Here is a 7,502-nt window from a genome sequence, read left to right as displayed (position 1 = left end):
AAGCAGCCTGACGCAGACTGCTACAGAAGTATAAGAAAGCCCTGCTCTTGTGCCTTTACAATGACATGTAGGCACTCACTGGCCCAGATAACACACCGCGGACTTCCCGACATAGATGGCAGCGGACGGGTTAACAATAAGGGGTGGAAGGCTCGGCCGAGTAACCGCCCCCCCGCCTCGTGACGTCACCGTGTTCCGTATACCTCCCAGGCGCTGTCCGCACACACGGAGTGCTGAGCCATGTCTGCCAGCCCGGGGTACGGCGATGATAAAGGGGGGAGCCTGGGAGAACCCGAATACGGGCAGGACCCGGCGAGCGGGGGCATCTTCAGCAGCGACTACAAGAGGTACGGTGTGTTCAGACACTCGCACTGTGTTTGCGGCTGTCACATATAGCGACGATGGCCGTCTCTTTACTAGAGGACGGATGAGCCCGTGTATGGATGCGTTATATGCTGCACTCTCGCGGGGAATCCCATCCCCCCTGGAGACTTGTGCGGGGCTATTGTTGGCTGGGGAGAGGGGGGGGGAGCAGAGGGGAGGTGAAAGGATGGGAGATCTCCATTCACATTCAACCTGGATGGGGGTCACCTGGTATTTGCATCCATCCAAAAAAAGGCCTTTGTCTGATGCACACCCTGCACCACCGCGCTTAGAAGAATGTCCTGGAGAAAGGCTTTATCTCCGCTTAATTCATGTCTGAGCTTGGTTGATGATATAAAAGAATGTACGCCTTGTGTTTTATTTTAGTTTATTTTTGACTGTGGCTGACAAAAGTAAGCTCTATGCCCCTGTGTAACGCTGGCTTAAACCACCAAAATTCTTTTTTACCGGTTGGACTATGGACTTCCAAGGGCCGGCTTAGCATTTCTTACAAGAGAAACTTACCATGAATGGCCCTTCATAATGCATAATAAGTTTATTGCATTAACACACATCTCCTGCCATTTCAGACATTAGTGAATACATTCCTTTCTCTCACTAAGTATTTTGCCCTTTGGTGCGCAGATTGATGAGTAAGACTCAGGCTTGTGCTGTGCAACTGGCCAGCTTGGCCACCTCCAGTCTATATAGGCTTCCACATGGACCATGCCATCCTGCACAGGGGTCGGCACCAGCATTGCTCATGGTGGACATTTACTGGGGTCTGTGGGGGACAACTTAATGATGTTCTATGGACCTTCACAAACCTTGCCACCGACACTGGTTTCCTTGCACGGACACTTTGTCTATCCCTGATCCTGTGTTAGTGTATGTACCCCCTTAATGCCCCGGTAGTAGCAAAGTACACAATCCACTCATACAAAAAAGAATCTCACTGCAGATAAGAGCCATTCGGCCCATTTAGTCTGCTCCAAGATGGTCTGATGCTCTACTAACTGTGCTGCCTGGGCACCAGAGAACATTGTGGTAACATGGATGCATGGCCCTCTAGACACAGAGTACCAACATTTAAGGAAGTATATTATTATTATTTATTGTTTTCTATAGCGCTGTACAGTGCTGTGTTTTTATAGATACATTTGATTTTTTACAATGTATATGTCAAATGTATAGCTTGATAGACACTTGATAGACACTATCACACAGACATTTGTGGATGACAGATCCACTTTAATTAACGGTGAAATGCATTATATACTCACACTACACAATTTTAATGAATTATTGACAGAAGGTTGGGCTGCTTTAAAGACCGAGCAAACTGCAGATTTAAGGTCATTCAAAGAAACTTTTCAAATAAAAATAAACCAAATGAATCTTCCAAAAATGCTTTAATAGTAATCTCCTTTGACCTTTAGCCAAGAGATGATCTTTGCCGAATCATACAGACTCTGTTTGTGATTATGTCAGGTTTCAGTGGGACCACAATCCAGTAAGCCCACAGTATTGAAATATGCATACAGAATCTATTACATGGAGTAGTGTATACTGACCTAGGCCAACAAGGCTCCACTGAATCCTGCTGCTCAATAGGCTGGGTACAATGGAGACCTGCCTTTTTACACTATAGAGTTCTGTGTATAGCCTTTACAGCCTCCATAGTGTATTGTACCCTGGGCCACACATCCTTCTGAAGTGCTGGGATATGAGATCATACCCCCCGGCTACGTTCAGGGGGATATGTCCGGGGTACGAGGCCCAGGGCAGGATAATTTATATAAACTATATAAATTTAAAGGAGAGATGTATACAAGGTATCCATGTCAAAATGTGAGGCTACTCTGTAATCTGTTTTTGTTACTGTGTTAATGTTTGCATCTTTAAACAACTACAAAATGTTTATATTACTAGAAACAAAAATAATGCGTAGATCCCCCTGTTTACCGTTACAAATGGCATGCTGTGCTCAGCGACATATTTATCTTCTGCGCTGTCCTAGGCCTGACCCAGGGCAGCACCCACAACCAACCACTCACAAGTACCATATGTACTGGTAAGCTCCAACATGATGTTGTTAAGGACATGCGATGTCTGGGAACGGTGTGCCATGGAGCATGTGCCAGCTAAGCCCAAACTTCTATAATGTAAACGGGCCATTTGGAGAGATCAGAAGTTATCAGATCGTGTTCATCCAAAAGTAATTACATTCTACCTGTTTCTGATACTCTACTACCTGATCTGGTACTCTACTTGATATGCTATTACAGTCTTCTGCTTGTATTCTGTTGTAGTATCGGCTATTGGAGATAAGCTGTATCCCCGATGGAACTTGGCAACTGCCTATATGATGTATTAGCATCGTCTTAACACACCATAGTCTAATTTCTAATGAAATGTTACAAAAGACTTATGGAATTTTAAATATTGTCCTGCGTTAAAGCCAAAGCTTTTATTACAGATCTCTTTAAAGATTTTACCAGCATGGCAGACTGTTTCTCATAAAACCACATTGCAGGGAACAAGGAGGTTACGGACTTTATTCATTTTATGAATACAGTAAAGGTATAATGTTGTAGCTGTGTGCCCCAAGTCAGCACTGTAGTGTGTATATATCACATGCACAGAACACACTGTTAGAACACATCTTTACCTCTGAAAATAGCTGATGGGGCAGCTATTGTTTACAGTAAAGTACATATCTTGGCCGGAGTGTACCTTGAAATTACAACTATCTATGTAACAAAAGAGTACATTTACTCTCTTAGTCAAAGTATATCACTGACAAATCAACCATGAACCGCTGCAAAGCCTCAAGCAGGGCCAGTCTTAGTGCAGTTTGAGTGAGAGTATTGTGTAGAGTAAGTATGGCATCCAATAGGGATACAATGGAAGCCTTCACAATGTGTATTTAGCATGCAAAATATATCTATGTTTAAGTTGGCATTCTATGTTGATGACATGCCAAGTGGATGCTATTTGGTCTAGGACTGTCCCTGGCCTCGAGACCATGGAAAGTAGCAGTAAATTTTACAACATGCATAAACACTGCTTTTTCACAGGTGATAGCATTAACGTGTCATGTCCACAAGAGGGTGCAATTGCACAGATAGCGTTCTTGTTGTGGATGAATCTTCGTTTTCAGATTTTATCAAAACTCGTAATGTCTTTATATTTTAGATCTTTACTCAAATAGGACCCCTGCTCACCTCAGCCAGTCAGTCAAGTAACAATCAGACAAAAGGGAGGGAATCTCATGCTGCCATGGATAGGCAGGAGATATAATTTATTTAAATAAAAAAGAAATAAGATTATGTTTTATTAAAATATTACAGTCATAAACGTGAAAATGTTAAACATTTGACAGTCTTTTTGCTAAGCAAAGAATTTGTGAGAATTTCAAGGGACATCCAACAGATTTGAAGCCACGAAAGTTGGAATAGCAGTTGAATTCATACACAAACACTAATATACTTCCTTCCAAACACACCCACCCCTACCTGTGTTGGTTCAGGAGGGGGCAGTTAACCAGTGGGTGACAGGTCTTTTATGGTTCTCACACAATGTCTCACTAAGTCCGAGAGTCTGGAAATTACATTGGTGAAAGGGGCCCCTCTCAATGCCTCTTTGATCTATGATCACCCCCACTAGGCGGGTGGGGTGCGGGTCCCAGTCCCTTGCACCGACTGTACCCCCTATTGTTCTGCCCCTGTTTTAGCCACATGGGCACTCATCATTAAGAACCAACAGTCAAGCAGGGTGGTGTAGATGAACAGTGATGGCAGCAATTCTTACAGGTTTGTAGATAAAAAGGAAATGTTTATGCACATCGCTCATTTCTAGGTTAGCTAATGGTCATACACTATTGCTTTCCGCATGTAGTATAAACATGCTTGTGAATTTTCCAGATTACACCCGGAGACTCCGAGTGAAGAGCCTTTTCTCTGGGTCACTAAGGGGCAACTCCAGGTCTTGGGAACAAAATACTTCACTCCCCACCCCACTTCCCCATTAAAAATAGCATGCGTCCTGCCACATTGGCACGACCGCCCACTGATGGGACCTCCTACCTGCATCCCGCAAGAGGGGCTCTGGGTGGCCAGAGCCAAAAGATTCCCGGGTATGAGCATGAAGAAACAATTGAATAATTATTTGTGTTGGTGAAGCATAGATGGAATGCTTCACTGTGACTAGACCTCCCTGGAAAAACCTTTCACTCAAGAAAAAGTAGGCCTTGAAGGAATGGGCTCAGAGAATTCAAATGGAGGGGGCATCAAAAGATCCATCAGTCCTGTATATGTGTATAAACAAAGCAATAACAAAAAGGACAGATGGTGCAGAATGTATACTGATATTTATAATTTAAAATCCATGCTATTTTTCAACGTGTGTTTTTACACGCGCCCAGTTGAAATTATAGGTGTATGTGGCATATTTGAATTAGAATGTTTTGTTTTGTACCCTTCAGTGGGCCAAAGTTAATAAAACCAGTGATCTGTGTATTGGAAAGAATACGTGTATTGATCATTTATATGGAGAAATGACACGTATTTGTATTCAGGTTGCAGATGTAAGGTAACAGATTGTTGCAGAATCTGATAATGGCTGATGTTTGAAAACAGGGGTTAAAACATCTGCTCTGTTGTTTAAACCCCTTTAAATCTGTGATAAAAATATCCACCCTTAATACCACCCACAATTAACTATAATGATATAACTAATATCATAACGCTGCCACCACCAAGACAATTTATAAATAAGACTAAGAACCCGCAGAATATACTTTAACACAATAATTATGTGATTTCAAATTACCAATAAAATGGTCTAATCAGGTAACGTGAGTCTTTACCAGACAAAGGCAGAACTTTAATATTTACTATGAACAAAAAATAGTCACAGTGCATACAAAAAAGATGATAAACAGAGTATTTACACCAAACAGATAAAATAAAAAGGAGAAATTACAGAAAACCTAACTACTCACTTGAATTGTAAAGTAACAGTTTTTATGTCCTTAGGGCTCCGGCAAGGAAAGATGGCAACTTACTCAAAATTAGATCTTGGCCCCTAGTAAGCACACTGACCAATTTCCTGACATTAACTTTATACCTTTTCTAGTTCATCTCGATTTTCCAAGCCGGCCCAGAGGTGGTGTAAGCGGAGGGAAGGTGTACCTATAGGAACCATAAGTGACCTCCCCCTTGTGTGTTGAAACCATGACAGTCAAAATAACTCATTTTCATTTTATTCTCCTTCTTGTGCTCACCACAGCAATAGTTCTTGCATTTATGATTTTTCTTGTAAATATGTCATACTTGCTACTTATGACTGAATACCACGGACGTCACAATTTCTTCCAAACAGCTTACGTTGTACTAGCCATATTTGTATTCTTTTTGTAGGCTGTGCTTTCCCCGTTCTAGGTATGCACAAAAGGAGGTATGATTATGAATCTATGGGTTATTATTGATGTATGTGTTGCATACGACCCTGGAAGAAATGGTTTCCTGACTGCTAGTGGTCACTTAGCATATCAAAATAATCCACTATCCATGAAGGGATACAGACATATGTTGGATTACTCAGCAAGTAGACGTAGAGCATACCTGGGAAGCACCGCTTCTCTGGGTCAAGACCCAAATCCTCTGGGTCGCGGGAGCGGAGTCTTGACACACCCCGCTCCCCGCCCATTTTCCCTTGAAATAGGGGTGTTTCCAGCAGACATCAACGAGAACGCCCCTGGCGTCAGGGGACCTACTCTTGATGTCAGGGGACCGCCCACCAACGTCAGTGGGTAGTCCTGGCCGCGTCCCGCAAGGGAAGTCTCCAGGTAGCCGGAGGCCAAAAGTTCCCAGGTATGGACTTAGAGGCACCTCCTCTGTAGCATTTCACACCTTGCAGAGGGCCCTGGTTGGAGTCCCAGCTTCAAAAGACAAATTCATACTATAAGACCTTTTGGTACCACATTCCTATACAATTGAATTAACCCCTCTCATGCTGAAATTTGGCTATACCATCTCTACCAGGTAGCAAGTCCATGTATGCACTACACAAGTTGGCGTGACAACAAGATTCTGCGACATTCTGTTGTCTTGCATCTACATTACTGGATTAATCCTAACTACGTATTCGGGTTGCAAGAATTGCATTGCTGTGTTTACTAGAAAAGGAATGAAAAATTTGTACTGGGTATAGGATTTTTGTGTGAGAATGTGAGTGTATACCCGGCAGAGAAGGAGGTGTGTACATGGGTAGGATAGAGAGAGAGATAAAGGAAGAGGATGCAGAATCTGTACCACATCATGAAGGCTGAGTCATGTTCACTGAGAGAGAAGTGTGTATGTGGGAGGGGTGCTAGAAGCCAGAGGAGGAGGGAGACCTGCAAACGTGGCTGATTAGGCAGTGTGCATACTGCATAGGGGCGAGAAAAAGAAGAAATTCATTAGAATGAAAAGGTAGACTAGGAAAGGAAAAGAGGATAAAAAATAACTGGAGGGTCAAAAATGAGAAAGAACTGAAGAGAGAAGGCAAACTGAAAAAAAGGGAGTGGGCAGAAGTGCAAAGAGAGGCTTTGAGTAAATAGAAGGCACCTTTAAATGGATGGGAGTGTTGAGGGAAAAGGAGATGAAAGGGTAAATAAGAGGTGAGGAATTCACAAGGCAGAAGTGGACAGTAGGGAGGAGAAAAGGAAATAAGATACAAGAAGGAGAAGAGATGTGGAAGGGAGGGATATGGAACATGAGCCTCAGTATAAAAGGTGCCTTTTTAGTACAGTTGCTCTGTATTCATGGACAGAGGCAGAGGAGGACCTTCACACCAGTAAATCATTAAACCTCCACATTGGCAAGGACTCCTTTATCAGAGAAGAGTTTGTCATGCCTCTGAAGTTTCCATCTGCTCTTTCCTCTGGGTGTACACCGTGATGTAGGTTAACAGAGAGACCCATAACTGAAAACCTATTGATCGGTCTGAATACCAGAGAACTTTATTGCCTGTTCCTCATATGTTCCTCACTCGGCAAGTCACCTTTTGCAGCAAAGGCCATCAGTAAGTGGAATTGTTTTTGAACTTTGGGGCGTTCTCTAAGACGTGTCTGTTACAACCGTAGACATCAGTTC

This window comes from Sceloporus occidentalis, unplaced genomic scaffold (genome assembly GCF_023333645.1).
Source record: "Sceloporus occidentalis isolate IW3139 unplaced genomic scaffold, rSceOcc1.0.p SCAF_37, whole genome shotgun sequence".
NCBI lineage: Eukaryota > Metazoa > Chordata > Lepidosauria > Squamata > Phrynosomatidae > Sceloporus > Sceloporus occidentalis.
This window is presented reverse-complemented; position numbering follows the sequence as displayed.